Source organism: Corapipo altera, unplaced genomic scaffold (genome assembly GCF_003945725.1).
Source record: "Corapipo altera isolate COAL_440 unplaced genomic scaffold, ASM394572v1 46, whole genome shotgun sequence".
Taxonomy (NCBI): Eukaryota; Metazoa; Chordata; class Aves; order Passeriformes; family Pipridae; genus Corapipo; species Corapipo altera.
In genome coordinates this window covers 11,053,004-11,069,929 of record NW_020884883.1, presented here as the reverse complement: position 1 = coordinate 11,069,929, position 16,926 = coordinate 11,053,004, and positions in this window count along the sequence as shown.

Sequence of the window (16,926 nt, the reverse complement as noted above, 5' to 3'; positions counted from 1 at the left end):
ATAGAGGCTCTGCTTTCTAAAGCTGCCTGGGAGCAGATGACAGAGAACCTAACAGCTTCCCTATTGCACAGACATGTAATTTCCAAAGCCCAGCTTCCTGTACCTTCTCAGTACCAGATAAGTGACAGTTAGGGGAAATTTTTTGTGTATGTTGTGAGCTGACCCTGACGGGACACCAGGTGCTCACCTGATGCCATTCTATCACTGCCCTCCTCAGCTGGGCAGGGGAGAGAAAATGTGGCAAAAGGCTCATGGGTTGAGATAAGGGCACTGAGACATCACTTACAAGGGACCATTTTGGGCAAAACAGACTCCTCTTGGTGAAATCACCAATCAAACCAGAGTAGCTGTGGTGGGGGGAAACAGTTTTCTCTCCTGAAGTTATAAAATGGTAAAACCCCAGGGGGTGGTGACCCTTGAGGCTTTTACCCAATGAGCGCTTCTGCAAAATATAAACATATCACAAGCAGAACGGAAGAGAAGGTTGTTGTGGTTGCTGTAGAAAAAGTAGCCATGTTGTGAAAGCCACGAGTAGAAGGGGCAGGAGCCTCTCTGGGGGGCTCTGGCCCCCCCCAGCTCCGGGGGGGGGGGCTTTAACCAAAGCTTTTAAGCTTTAACCAAAGCTTAAAACATCTTCCCCCCACCCTGCCCTTTTTCCCAGGCTCAGCTTCACTACCGATTTTCCCTGCCTCCTCACTCCTGGTGGTGTAGGGGTATGGGAAAAGAGGAAATTCAGTGTAAATAGAATTTAGCATAAAGAATGTAATTAGCATTGAAACTGAATTGTGTTCCTCTCACTCTGAAATCAGCATCTTCTGTCAGCACTACGCTGACACCCTGAATGTTCTTTTACCCTACCCTCCTAAGCTTCCTGTGCTTGCAGGGCACAGTAACGGGAAAACCAGCTCCACTCAGAGCTCTGATTTACAGTACAATGTCCTTTGCAATCTAGGTACAGAGAATGGCATGACAGCATTTTTCCTTGGCAATCTTTATCTACTTAATGTGCATGTCAAATATTTATTCTCATGAGCAAAACAGATGTATGCTGTTTAAAATAAAAAGTAATGCTTGAAAACAAATAAGCAGAGGAAGTTTAGTCTAAAAGTGAGAACAATAAAGAATACAAACTGAATGAAACCAGAGGGTGATTTTAATTATTCTGATAGTACCAACTGCATTGACTCTGGCTATAGAGGAAAAAAGTATATGAATGTAAATTTCAATAGTGTGTATGTGTAATATATATATGCAGTATCCTATATAATCTCAAAGAGGGAATGGTAGTGCAATCTAAGATCTAATCCTGAAGTGTTTATTTTGTAACTTCTTCCCCTTAATTACACACTTAATGAATATTTTGTCATAGTGATGGTTTAAATGTTGCACTGGTGAGGTGTTCAGTTCTGAGCCTCTCACTCAGGAAAGGTATTGAGGTGCTGGAGCAAGTCCAGAGAAGAGCGTCTAGAGAGTAAGTCCTGTGAGGAGAGGCTGAGGAGCTGAGGGTGTTCAACCTGGAGAAGAGGAGGCTCGGGGGGACCTTATCACTTTCTACAACTCCCTGAAAGGAGGTTGTAGCCAGGTGGGGGTCAGCCTCACCAACTAGCAACAGGACAAGAGGACATGTCCTCTAGCTGTGCCAGGGAAGGTTCAGGCTGGACATCAGGAAGAATTTCTTCACTGAAAGGGTGGTCAAGTGTTGGAATGGGCTACCCAGGGAAGTAGTGGAAGGGTTCAAGAAACGACTGGATGTGGCACTTAGGGCCATGATCTAGTTGACAAGGTGATAATCCGTCAAAGGTTGGACTTGATGATCTTGGAAGTCTTTTCCAACCTGATTGATTCTGTGATTCTGTTATTTCTGGTAAAGACATTGCAGAGTAAAGTGAAAACTGGCCTAGGTGATTTTTGACTTTGAAGCTATAAAATTATACACCTGTTCTGTAACAAAAATGAGCCTTAAGTGTGGGTTTTTTCAGTCTTTGGCTCTTTCAAAATTTCTGGATGTAAGTGGATGAAAAATTAGAAGTGATTGTGAAATATGGCTATGAAGTAATTCCAGTTTGAGATGATTCAAGATATTTAAAGTTGTAAGTTTTGGGTTATTGTTAGCTTCATATCCAGATATAATCTATATCTCTTCAATAACTTGATAGGTCTCCATAGGTATGAAAATTTTAGGTAAGTGTTTAAGTGATGTGGTTGGTTTTTTTTCTGTTCATAATAATGGAAAAATGACTGGCAAGACAACACTAAACAGCTCAGACTAATTGTTGGATTTTCTAAAACATTTAACACATAAAATTCAGGAATTTGAGGGTCTTGGTCTGGAGAGTAATGAAAGTAATATATCTTACTTATAGAGATGAGCAATGAGCAAAGGTAAATGAAGGGGACTACAAGCCACCACTTGTAATTAGAGCTCTAGGCTTTTTAATTAGTTGTTGATTCCTTCAGATCATTTTGCTTTCAGAGGGCAGTATTTGTTATGATAGTATTCCCTGGATGTCCCAGTAAAGACTCATACTGTGAAAGCTCTGAACCCATATGCAACAGAATATTTACATTATGTGTTAAAGATGATGTGCTAAGAGAAAATAAGCAGTGAAGACAAATGCAACAATACAATCTCTGCACAAATTCTGCTCAGCACCTGCTTGGCCTTACAAACATGAATTGTACCAGGTTGAAGATGTCTTTTTGGTTTTGTTCACCAAATTGGGTTTGTTTCTTTCACCACCTTTATCCAAGGATTCTTAGTTTAAACTGAAGTTTGGTTTTACGTGCCAATTATCAGGGAAAAATATATTGACTGGGAAGGATATGCTGCCTCTAGTTAAATGTCAGTGCTCTGTTTAGGCCCTGGATCTGGGCAATCTGGCTCTCTCTTTCTTTCAGAGAAAATGAAGGAATATCAGTGACAGTTTTAATTAAAAATGAACAGGAAGTTATTTTGGAACTTTTCTTAGTAGCTTTCAGGAGGATGTGAAAAACATGGTATTTCTCCAGGTTTTACTAACCATTAAATGATATTTGAGGAGGAAAAACAGAGGAAGAGACTTGGTTTTCATTCGTAAGATTAGTTTCCTGAAGTCATAGTAAAGTCATCAGCCCTCTGAAGCCAGAACGTGTAGTTCCTTCTTTTTCCTTTAATTCCCTAATCATAATGTATAAAATTGTCAGCACTGAAAAAAAGAAAGGGTAAGGAAAAATAACTTTTGCACTTAGCACTTTACTAACTACAGGAGTATTGGAACACATTTATATCTAATTCCTTGAAATGCCACTAAAATACTTTTCGGTTGTCTACATGAGGCTTCTAAAAATAGTTGGTATTTTTGGTAACTTCTCTGTACTCCAAGATGCTACTTTAAATGTGGTAAGTTATTATTGATATTAAAAGTTGTTTTCCATCCTGTAAACTGAAAAGTCAGAGAAGGAAGGAAAAGAGACCACAGGTGGTGTTTATGCCAGTATCTTAGTTTTGGCTTCATTGAACAGTAATACCTTATACACATAGCAAAGTACAAGTAGGTACAGCTCAGTCTGTTATATTTCAGGCCTGAAATTCAGAGAGCACCTTCAAAAGTGTTTCCTTATTCGCTCAGTTGCTCACTGTGTATCCAAAACCTATTTGGAATAGGCTCAAGGTCTTCAGGATTATCAACAGTGCAACAAAACAGGGAGAAGACTCACCTCTCTGTGTTAAATTCCCTGCTATTGCTGTGACTGAAGACACTGGCAATATTCTGCATGCTTCATTTGTTTTTCATGACATTTTGTGGCATTTGAGATTTTCAGCAAGGATTTAATGCTGTTCTATGCCATGGGAAGAGACCTCTAACAGCATGGAGTAAATGTTCTTCCTGGCTGGCAATACCAGTCTGATCTATTTTCCCATGGATGTGAAGGGTCCCAAGAGAAAACCAATTAGTACCAACAACTGATTTAGTTGGTAAGATCTCCTTTTATTACCATTTTACTTATTGCAGCTGCTAGTTTCAGCCTCTGGTTTTAATAACAGTTCAACATGTAAGGACTAAATCTGCAGATGAACAGAAATCAGCAAGCTGGATTTTGTAATCTTAAAACACCTCTATGCTACATCAGATCAAATTTCAAGTCTACAAAGGCTTAACCAGAGGAATATTGTAACTGTGAGGAAAAGAGCTGAATAATTCCTGGCATCCCTTGGATAAGTTTGAAAAACATAACCTCCAGTGCTTACAGAGCCGCCGCTGAGGGTTACTTGGGAAGTGTTGGACATCTGCGCATGGAGGTGATGGTTGACAGCCAACATCTCAAAGCCCGACTTTACTGATGAGTTTGGCTTAACCCCAGACCTCCCCTCTATTAAAGAGAGCTCTCTCCTCTATTGAAGACTACTGTTTAGCACTGTTGTGGAAAATAGCGTTTCAGGGAGAGTTGATGTCAAGGGCGTTCACTTTCAGTGCTTGGACCTGGCAGCTTTTCCATCTCTTTAAGAGCTGCAGATCAGTTTGCATTGCTGTATACATTTGTAACTTTGAGACCTTAGAGAATGAGATTTCCCTTGCCTGTTCTTTGCAGTTACTAGTTTGCACCTGAGCTATAAAAAGGGAACTATGAGGCAGATGAAGGAGGACTTTGTGGTTGCTTGTTCTCTTGCAGTATGCAAGAGTTTTCCTTATTGGCCTGGAGAATTTTAGCAATTGTTATGACTTTTGTGTCCCAAGTGATGTACAGTCACAGCTTCTGAGATTACCAAAAATTGAACGATCTGAAGTAGACCAACGTCTTTGTATGAAAACTGTAAGTTTATTAACATATTTTTGATAGTCACTTTTTGAAACATCCTCTAAGGACTAACTTAATTGTAGAGTCTGGCAAAGAGGATATGTAGCTTTAAGATGGACTGAACCAACCGAAATTTGAATTGTGTTCTCTTTTTCCAGGACAGCTTATCAATGTCAGTTTTATTAAGACTACACTTATTATTACTATTTTATTAAGACTACGCTTATGCAGCTTCTTATTTGTAGAGTTTGAGTGAGAAGAATGCAGTTTTCCAGAGGTATCCAGAGACCTTGGTGCTGCAAGGCCAGCCTGTTCCTCTCTTTTAGACCAGCGCTAAGAAATGTACACTCAGTCAGATCATACATTCTTTTTCTAGAGATACACCAGAAGAAAGAACAGGACCTTTGGCTCATATGTTTGCCTTTTGTTCAGAAGTCAGAGCACAAAGCAGAGAGAAGATGGACTAGAGAGAGATAAATTATTTTTCTATAAACATTAATTTCTTAGTGTTTGTGTGGTTACTGCATTCATTTATGGGTGCCTATCCAAATCCTTCTGCTTTGCCATTTGACCAGAGTGTCAGTGTAAACAATATGAGGCATTCAAATATTATGGAATTGAAAGAATGGAAGAATTTTTCTCTTTTTAGAGCTATTCCAGATATTTGTGATGGAAAATCAAATGAACGAATGGAGGCTAGTTTTCCTATTAGAATTTTTTGCAGACAAACTTAGATTTTTCCTTTTTTTTAGATTTTTCAAATATTCAAATATTTTTGAGAATTTTATTCTCCAAAATGCTTACTACAACTTGTTACTTTTATGAGCTTCTAGGATTTTTAATTAATCGTCATTTCGTTGAGAGGATTTAGAAGCCCAGTATGTTCCATTGTTTTACTCTTGGAACACTTAGCTAAAGATCTTTTAATTTTTTTCAAGAGGAAGACAACATGGTGAAAGAAGTGTATCAGAATCTGTTATATGTAAACTCCATGGCTATCCCTGTGTCTGACAGCAAAAATCTCCTTTACAAATGTTCAGAATAAAATGGGAAGAGCTTCAGACCCCAGGGCTATGAATTCATGGCTTGTATCCTAAAGCATGTTTGTGAATCGCTTATGACTCAGCCTGGGAGAATACTGTGAAATAATCTATCTGCCAATAATCAGATGAAGTTACACAGATGTATTATCTCTCCACTTTGATTTAGCAATGATTTCTATCTGGCCTGGAACTAAATCCATATGGTGCTTTTTATTAACCTGTTTGAAGAGACAGGGCTTGTCCAACCTTCTGTTTGTAGGCTGCCAGTGAAAATATGGGTGAAAGCTCTTGCTCATAAAAGGGCAGACACAGTGTCAGCTGTTCCTGCGGAGAGGTAGAGTTTACCTGGCTTGTTGTTGTCCTGGCTTCTTCTTTCCCACCTAGATCTTGTGATTTCTGTGAGTCTGAAGTTGCAGGTCTGAAAGGTCCCAGGCAGGTACCTGAGCCTCAGCTAGAGGTTGACAGGTTTGGGGCAGCAGGTAGCTTCAGCAGTGCAGCACTGGAATGCTCCTTTTCCCTCTCCCTCACCTTGAGCCTGTAGTTGCAGCTGGAGGAGAGCTGAAGAGAATCGTCCTGGGGAAGAGGTAAGCAGCAGATGGTTATTCCTGAAGAACTTCTTAGTTTGGACCACCTGAGGAACCATGGCCCTTGGGTACATTGGTGGTCAAAAGTAGGATTAGGAGAGACAAATTTCCGTTATAGTGGGGCTCTGGGAGGCTTTCAAGAGAATCTGTTGACTTCCATGAGATTTCTCCCTGGAGATTTTTCAACTGAGCCAATGTTGGTGTTATTGGACAGATATCAGCCTATGCCTTAGGTTTAGGTTTTTCTTTTGGGCTTCTAATGTGGCATATTGGCTAATGTCCTTTCACGCTTTGCCCCACAATATTTTTGTTAGACAGCTTCTAACCTGGTTGGTTCCCCAAGAGGCAAACAGAAGGACATCCTGTGTCAGCTTGTACCCCATTGTAAAATATCGTAAAGTCCTTTAAAACGTAGTGAAGTCCTTTCTTTGGAAGCCAAAATAGGCAGGCATGCTTGATTTTTATTTTTTAACAATTCTCATTTTGTAGGCACCTAATATAAAAGCTTATCCTTAACAGGGAATAAATTTACGTAGAAGACTTTTTCGAAAACCTTGATACTGAACATATGAGTCCACACTGTCACCCTGTCACATTTCTGCACTGCAGAATGTGAAGCCCCTTGTCCTGTGAGCAGGGAGTTCCCTGGGGTTTAACCCTGCTTCAAATGTCTACCTGTTCATTTCTGTAATTCTGTTAGCTGTTCTACCTTCCCACCCCATATTCATCATCTCTCTAGAAACTGTAGCCAAATTTGCAGTGCCAAGGCTGGGGGTTTTTGCAACATTTTTTTTTTTTTTGAAAAAAACCCTTTTCCTATTGACTAACTTTAAAATATTTTAGCTCAGTCTAAGTTTATCCTTGAGTATTATCTCTCTCATGAACATTAAGATGCATCTCACTCCTAACTGAGCCTTTTCCTTATAAGGACTTTGAAATATTACTTTGACTTCGAGTTTTCGTGGATATTCTGGTATTTTATTTGACATAACAGAGTAAAATGGTTAGTTAAGGTAATGAAATCTGCTATGTAGAATGAAAAATCTTGAAAAAACAATGCACTTTGTAACTCAGGAGGAAGTGGCACGCTGCATCTTCTACCACTCTGCTGCTGTGCTATTTTAAGTGTTAACATAGGAAGAACTCAAAGTCTGATGCATTTAACAAATAGCAAATTTGCCCTTAAAGTTTGTCATTTTAGAAATAGCATTCACAGCCTCTTGTAGGTAAGCAATTGCAAATATGTAGTACCAATAAATTCCCTGCAGACCAGTCATTAGCCAGAGAAACCAGATCAAGCATCTTCAATACTGAGAAAGGCAACCCAGTGACAACAAACAAGAGGTGGGCTCTACATTACTGGGTGTTTACCCTGCCACTTTGTTTCCAGCAGTGGTTTGACAATAATAGAGGCCAAGTTAGAAGCTGTGGTAGGAGTACTTAGCACAGTTAATTAGTCCTAGTACTTAACTGTCATCATGTTGAAAACCTTTGTTTTGTTTAATTTTCCTAAAACTGTAATAGAAAAGCATCCCTGTTTCAAATTAACTGTTAACGTATTGGAGAATACCTCATTGTTACCTCCTTTATTATTATGAACTTTTATATTTTGAAAGGGTTTTTAAAACATCATCTTTAGTTCCAACAAATATAATTCTTTGATTTTTCTGTCTTTTTTTTTTTTTTCCCCACTGTTACTTTTAGAACACCTCCTTTGGTTTCTCCTTGAATTGTCAGATTTTATTTGAAATATTGTACCACAGTTGTGGTCTTGTCAATACTTTGCAGACTAGAATAGCTACTTTTCATGACCTTCATGCAATGCTTCTATGCCTTCATTACAGAGTTACTTTTGCTCTGTACTCGTGTTCTCAACTCATTTTATTTGTAGCTTACTGTAGCCCCAGCTACATTTCTGCAGTGGTGCTGTCTAAAGGGTCTTAGTTTTTTGTATTTACACCTTTAATTCTTCTTTCTCAGATGTACCATTTTTTTTGGGTAAATTTCTTGGCATTTCTTTGATAAAAACTTTTGTAAGAGGCTTTAACCATGTCCTTGAGAACCTTTAAGGTATTTGCAGCATCCAAAAATTGTTTCTGCTCTCAGCTGTATCACTACTGGAAATTCAGAATATAATTCAAAACCTATGACAAATCTCCTGTTTCATCTCCCAGCTTTCCAGGCTAAAAGTAACTATTAATAACTATTCTATGAACACGTTGCTTTCTTATTATTGTCAGTTGGTTGTGCAGGCAGTTAATATTAACTTCACCTAAATAATATATCCTTAATTTTCCTGTGTAAATGTCAAACACCACAAGCTTTACTAAAAGCATGATGCAAATATTAATCTTCTTCTCACTAGTCTGATAGTTCTATGTATTGGGTATGCATGGCAAGGTGTTGTCAGTGGGGGGCTACAGGGGTGACTTCTGTGAGAAGCTGCCAGAAACTTCCGTCATGTCCAACAGAGCCAGTGCCAGCCGGCTCCAGGACGGTCCCAGTGCTGGCCAAGGCTGAGCCCATCAATGATGGTGGTAGCACACCTGGGATAACAGAGTTGAGAAGAAGAAAGAAGTTATTGTGTGGAAGTAATTTTGTCCAGAGAAGAGAGGAGTGAGAATATGTGAGAGGAACAATTCTGCAGAAACCAAGGTCAGTGCAGAAGGAGGGACAGGAAGTGCTCAGGCACTGGAATTGAGATTCCCCTTCAGGCTGTGGTACAGACCTTGATGAGACAGCTGTGCCCCTGCAGCCCATGGAGGTCCGTGGTGTAGCAGAGATCCACCTGCAGCCTGTGGAGGACTCCACACAAGAACAGGTAGAGGTCATAAAAACTGGCTGTGAGCTCGTGGGAAGCCCACAGTGGAGCAGGCTCTTGCTCCACCAAGGCTGGAGCAGCTTTGGTGGGAATCCAGCCCAGGTCAACCCCCCTCACCCTGCTAGGGAAGTAAATTTCATTAGTGTGACACCACGTGATTTAGACAATACATTTTTATATTTATACTGATGTAATATCATCTACTGGCTTGTTTCATATTTTTTCTACTTTCTTTCAAATATCAAGGTTTCATCTTCAGTTCTCTAGCAACTGATGTATTTTTATTTCTTTTTGTCTAAAGGTAGGTACTTTTTTATTCTGGAATATCTCTTAAAACAATGATTTGGAGATTGTTTGGCTTGTTTCTGACATTTATTCAGATACTGTAATCTTTCCAAATGTTTGATATTTATCCGTGTATCTATTAACTGCATTATTTTTAGCAGTTTCTGTTATGCAGTTTATGTGATACAAACACCAGCTTTACTGGTCTGTTCCTCCTTGAAACCTCTATCTCCTTCCTGAATTTTTGGCATGAAACTGTGTCGGGGGAGGTTTAGGTGATATATCATGAAAAGTTTCTTCACCCAAAGGTTGGTTGGGCATCAGAACAGGCTCCCCAGGGAAGTGGTCACAGCACCAAGCCTGTCTGAGTTCAAGAGACATTTGGACAATGCTCTCAGGCACATGGTGTGACTCTTGAGATGTCCTGTGCCGGGCCAGGAGTTGGAGTTTGATGATCCTGGTGGGTCCCTCCCAACTTGGCATATTCTATGGTCCTGTGATTCTTTCATGATAAGCACACTTACAAAAAACTTGTTTGGATTTTCTGCTATGACTATATCTGTTCTAAACATTTCTCTTACACCTTGATCATCTAGTAGTCCTAGAGACACTCTTGTCAGGCTTTCTAACTCTATGAAGGAGTAGTTACTATTTCTTTTTATGCCTTAAGCAACATTTTCCTCCCTTTTTTTTTTTGCTTTCCTTAATTTTCCTTCCAGTTCTTTTCTCCTTCTTCATTTGGACATGACTCAAAAGACCATCTTAGTTCTAGAAGCTTCTCTAATTTTGTGCTTCATCTCTGTAGGCCATTTAGTCTTAGTTTGTTTCAGAAATGACTAGTTATCTTTTTAGCCTTTAGGATGATCTATTTAAACAATTTCTGTCATAGCTCCAAATTTTTCGTCTTTTGGATTTCATGTATAACATGAAAATAATTTGGTTTTAAATTTTTATGTGATGTCTCTTTTGAGATAAACAACTTCATTATGGCTTTGGGGGAGAGGAGTTCGTATTTTTTTAATATGCTGATTAAGTAAGTGCATGTATGAAAACCAAGCATGCTAATTAATATCGCTGTGGTTTTGATTTTGGTGGGGTTTCATTTGGTTGGTTTTGCTTTGTTTGCTTTGGTTTATATTTTTTTACTCTTGTTGTTGGTTTGTTTTGCTTTACTCTTTTTTTTAAAGTTTTCTAATCTCTGTGTCATTGTATGTATAAATTTTCAGGTGCCATTTAAATTGTACTCTCATTGTTCAAGTCTGGCCCAAATATTTTCCTATTTGAGTTTCACCATTCTCTATTCTGTTCTGTATTTGAATTTACACAGGTTTTATGACTTAATTTTTCCTCTTTACACTATAATTTCACCTTCTGTCTGCTTATCTACTAAGTGCTACATTCAGGAGATGCTGTCAGGGAGTCCTTTAGTGCCCTAAGTAATAACTTGCATTTTGCCTTCAGAACTTCTGTCTTGCTGTTCTCTAGGTCATGGCATGTCACTGTACCATAACTGTTGTCTTGTTCCTGGATTTCCTGGTAAGGTGCTTTATAAAACTGCATTTCTTTTCCTCCTAGTCAGAAAAGTCACCAGAAGGCTCTCTAGTATCAAAAACCTTGTCATTGGTGTTCTTGTTTACCAAATCCTTCACCTCTGTAACCTACCTCTCCTTGCTCTGTGAATGTAAATGTGTTGCAGGGCAGTATGGGGCCATCACGTGAAGGAGTCTTCACCATGTATAGGGTTGTGGACATCATGGTCTTCTGAGACTTCGCTTTTGCATGAGTATTGTGAGCCTGGAATGAAATCACTTTACATCATTTCCAGACAGCATTCTTCCTTCTACTCATAAACTCTACAAATAGGAACCTACATAGATAAATGTAGTCTTAATAAAAATTGTATTGATCATGTGTCCTACAGAGTCACTTGAGAGAAAGAAAACAATTAAAATCTTGGTCAGTTCAGTCAATCTTAGAGATACACATCCCCCTCGCTTGTCTGTAGAGGAACTTCAGTGTGCCAGTAGTCCTCAGACAGGCAAGGTGAGCATGGGGAACATAGTTCCACTGACATGAATGTGAATAAAGTGCTCAACCTGTTCAGGAGTTTAGCAAATCTCACCAGCTACAGTTTTGGGACTCTAAATACCTTAAAAAGCAGATCCATCAGACTTACAGTATGCTGTACATAGATCAATGAGTTGTTATTCTGGGAAAGGCTGGTGCATGAGTTATATGAGTGGGAGACTTGATGTAAAAATGATTTTTGGTATAAGAAAACTAGAACTATGTTAGGCAATTCAAGAGGTCCTGATTCCCACATCAATTTCTGAACTGTTCTTTTCTTCTGTTGTTTTTTTCTGAACACAATGACCTGTAATAGATTTTATTTCTGTTTCAGTGCCCTCTGGTGTTTGTATTTTTCTTTTGTTTAGTTCTGTTTTCTTCTTCCTTTTTCTAGCATACTTATGCACTGAGATATCTTTCAGCTCAATCCCTTTGTCCCCTGCAATGTTCTTTCTGACAGATCCCATTTAACAATACTAGTCTGTCCTTCTCTCAAAAGTGTTTGCAATGCCCTTGGTTTGTGTTATTTATTTCTCTCTGTCTTCTTTTCCTTTCTTCCTTATTTTTTTATAAACTCTAAAACTCTGGGGTTTATTATTCCTTGGACCGCGCACCTGCAGTGGTTTCCATGGCAACATGATTTTGCAGCCCCCAGCTGTTTCATTCCTCATTCTTATTAGCAGTTTACTGGATGCTGGTAAAAATGCTGTGGGTTTGGAGAGGCAACCTTGCAGCTGACAGCAAAAGCATTTAATTACTTTGAAATTGCTTGTCTGGTTGCAAGTCCACTCACTTTACCTCAGATGAGAACTCAACTCAGCTATGACCATTTAGCAATTTCATCTCATTAGTTGTGCTTTCTTGTTGTCTTTACATATCTATCTTATGCTTAAGTTGATAGCTCACGCTGAATCCAATCATTTCTTATGATCTAAGCATATATAGATAGCTCTGGTTCTTCCTCTGTCTTTCAGTTATCCTGGAAAATAACTACATTCCTTTAAATAAAATGTTTAAAAAACTTACTATAGATAAACAGAATCTGGGCTGTCAAACCTCTTAAGTACCTTCACAAAAATACCTCCATTGTGTACCTGAAACTAAAGTCTTTATTACTTTGAGATGGGGTCTTGAACAGAGATTGTATTGGAAGAATATAATGATCTTTCCGTCTGCAAATCTGTCTTAATTTTGTGCCCCTCATCACAGGGGAATCTGAATGTCTAATGAAGAGAAATGATCAGTGAGGATTCAAGGAGAAAATCAATCTTATTTTACTTAGGCCTTACCTAGCTTCTAATAATAAAGTCTAGGGTATTAACACCTGTTGTATTATTGCCAATAAAAGTGATGTTATTCTAGGGGGACTGGCTTCATATTTTATTATTCCCACAAAACAAAATGTGAAGTAAATGCTGACACCATGAAAAAATATAAATAACATATTCTGTTTTATTTGTAGCTAATTTTGTAATCTCATAAAATTATAAATATAAAATAATGTGGGTAAACAAAGATAAAAATACACAATTTGTAGTACCGGTAACATGGAAGGTAGGGTTTATCTAAAAGAGGAATATTTTTGACAGTCAACCAAAAAGGAAAAAAACCCTCACACATTAAAAACACTGGTTTCAGACTTTGAAGAATCAAGTTATAGAGAAAGCAACAGAGAGGAACTGTCTGTGAAAATGGGAATTTTAAGGTGGCTAAGAAGTTTTTTTGAAATCTAGACAGATCCTAGATCAAGCCAACTAGCTGAGCCACATTTGTATGCAGTTCATGAAATACGAATTCCTTGACATAAAAATATCGTTGAAAGGTGTTATTTTGATGACTCTTTCAAATAAGCTTTTAAAACAAAGACAAATCTAAGCTTTATTTCTAAATTACTGAAAGAATTATTTTAGTTGCTTTTATATCAACATTACATTGTAATAATTATTCAAGTGTGATATCAATGATACAAACGCCTTTATTACATTTTCTTACTTTTTTTGGTTTTTGCTTTAGAATTTGTCTTATGCTTAGCTCCACATAATTATTTGAAATAGAACAGAAATTCAGTGTCCTACTTTTGGATATATTTTTGTAGATTTTTAATTTTTTTTCCTAAACTGTTAGATAGACCAATTTAATTTGTATTTTACAGGAAGAAATTATATTCTCTGTAGTCTGAAAAAAAAAAAACCTGAGGAAAACTGAAAGATCAGTTTCCATTATTCTTAATATGAACGTAAGATTTAGTAAAGTTCTTGGTATTTTTTAATTTGCTTTTCTCCACATGTTGGTGTGATGATATGATTATGAATTAAGGATTGTTTCCTTCCTCTCTTTAGTGAGATTCTTAATGTCTTTTAACACAGTAATATGGGGTTTGTTTTGTGTAGTTGTTTTTTTTAGGGTAAAATAATAAAATAATTACATATCAGGTAAAATAAAGTGTTCTCTAGTATTCTAGTATTGCCCATGTAGTTTGTTTTTGCCTTGGGCTTTCAGGTGAAAAAAACTCATCTTTGCTTCCATTGACTTCTGCAGATAAGCTGTGGCATTTCTGAACATTCAGTGTGTTGTTAGTTGCTATTTATAGTAACATACATCCCTGTACTCCTGCCAACATGGAAACAAAAGGCTGGAACTGGCTGAAATGGAGGTGGTGTTAGCAGGTTCAGCATCATTAATTTGTATGGATGCTGTAAGAGTGTGCAGGGGCAAACGTCACTCCAAGTTTCCAACTCAGATATTTTCACTAAGCAAATAGGAAAAAAGTTACTGCTCTCTTCTAACCCCATCCTGGGATCTGCACAACAAGCTTGATTCTCCCCTTGTATTGCCTGGTGACCTGTAAAAACATTTAGCGCCCCAAACATAGGATAACTGTGGTTTTTCATGGGCTTGGGGGTGTGTTTTCCACCCCACAGACAGCTTTATAATCACAACCTCTTCAAGTGAATTCTAGTGTGTATCTGTTTAACCTAAGAGAAAAAACCAAAAGTATTCTGAACAAGTCTTAATGAAGATATCCTATGTACCTTTTAGTGGAGAGGAGTTTTTTTAAATGCTGAAAACTGTCCGCAAAATATGACCAATATAGGAGTTTTCTAGGTCTTGGATATGGAGCAGATATTCTATTGTTAGGAGATTTTTATTCTGTGTTTTGTATATGCACACATATACATACTTAGAATAGAATTGGTGGTCAACAAGCACAAGTCACAGTTTCTGTGGAGTGCTGAGAGTACTGCATTGCCCTCCATAAGCCTGCCAGTGGCCTATATGGGAGGTGTCCACTGCAAACCTGAGTCTCAGTAGGTTTAGTGTGAAGTTTGTCATAAAACCTGAATATATGGGTCAGGTTCATAGAATCATCAAATAGTTTGGGTTGGAAGGGACCTCTGAAATTCACTTAGTCCAGACCCCTTGCAATGAGCAGGGACATCTTCCACTTGATCAGGTCACTCAGAGCCCCATCCAGCCTGACCTTGAATGTTTCCAGGAACTGGGCATCTGTTACCTCTCTGGGCAACCTGTGACAGTTTCACCACCCTCATGGTAAAAAACTTCTTACTTATCTCTAATCTATACCTGCCCTCCTTCAGTTTAAAACCGTTACCACTTGTCCTATTGCTACAGGCCCTACCAAAAAAGTCTGGTAGGTACAGGCCCCCATCAAGTACTTTCTGATAAGCCATCTTTCTTATAGGCCCCCTTTCAAGTACTGAAGGGCTGCTGCAACCAGGGCTGAGCACATGAGCACAACATGGCTCAGGAGGTACACAGAACTCTGCAGCCAATGATGGGTGACCATGGCCCAAGGAAGAGTGATCACAGGCCAGAGCAGGAAAAGAGTGAATTTTAGGACTGGATCTGAGTTTCCCAGGATTGCCTCGCTATTCCTGTGAACTCCAGTTTGAGTGGAAAGTCAGAACTGTGTGCTGTTCTCAATGAATGGAGCTATCTGGCTGCTTTTTCAGTTATTATTTATTCACTGAATTTAATTTTGTTTTCAAAAAGGTGTGCAGTGCAAGATTTGTTTCCCCTCTGGCCACAGGGCTAAATGGTGTCAGCTTCCATTCACTAAAATATCCTCTGCTTCAACATCGTATTTCCTCTTTAAAGGATTGTCTGGTAGAGTGGACACAAGACCTGGACAAATAAGTAATCAATTATTCTAAAATTAATTTTAATTCTTGCTTTATAGAGGAGAAGGTCTGCAGGTTTTAGTGTATTGCCTCTATTTCACCCACAATACAGAACAGTATAGCTGGAATGTGTTGAAAACCATTTAGTTGACGGTAGGAAACATTTTTCAGAACAAAATGAACTTACTAATTGTGGGGAGTGGTGATTCATGTACATATTCCTATGTGCCACTGGCAGGCACTGTCCCCCGCTTCCATCACGGCCGAGCCAGGCTGGGCCGGGGCAGCCCCGCTGGTTGCAGCTGAACCCATGCGGGAACAAGTGGATGCATGAAAGAGGACTGTTACCCTCATGGGAAGCCCAGGATGGAGCAGGGTCTTTTGGAAGATCTGTGGTCCATGGAAAGAGGAGCCTGTGCTGGAGCAGGTTATTCCCAGGTAAGACTCCACTCATGGCCCTGTGGGGGACCCACATGGGTGCAACTCATCTGTTAAAGACTGCATCCTATGAAAAAACATTGGGCTATAGAGACCCCCTCCACCTCATGGAGGAATGACCTTTGGGACAGTAGATATGGGAGACCTGCGGCCCAGGAGGGGTGGACCTGGTTTGGAGAGGTCCATCAGGAGCTGTTTCCCATGGGAGGGACCCCACGGAACAAGGGAAGGACTCAGAACTTTAGCCCCCTGTAGCCTGTGGTGAAGACCATGGTGGAGCAGGAAGTCCCCCTGCAGCCCATGGAAGGAAGGAGGGGTGGTTGGAAAGTGTGTTTAAGACTGTTTTATTTATCACTCTTTAGCTCTTATCCTGTTAGTAATAAATTTAGTATTATTCCCATGTTGAGTCTGTCTTGCCTGTATGACCTCTCCCACCTCTTAGCAATTTTCATGGGTGCCTTGAATCCAGATAGGCTCAACCCGTGACAGTGGAGTATGGTGGTTTATCTATCTGAACAACTCCACACACTGTGATAAATACAGGATTCAAAAGTTAAGCACTTGCAAGAAAAATAAATGGTACATATACTGAATATTTCCTTTTGCAGCCACAAAATCTGTAAACATTAGATGAGCAGATACCGGGGGGGCATGGGGAGTGCCATTTAATTTTTTGGGTTTTTTTCTTGTCTGCCAAATTGGAAGGAGTCACAGTAGACAGAGAAGATAAGTGAATTAACCATCCACAAACACTATCTTCTCCCCTGCTG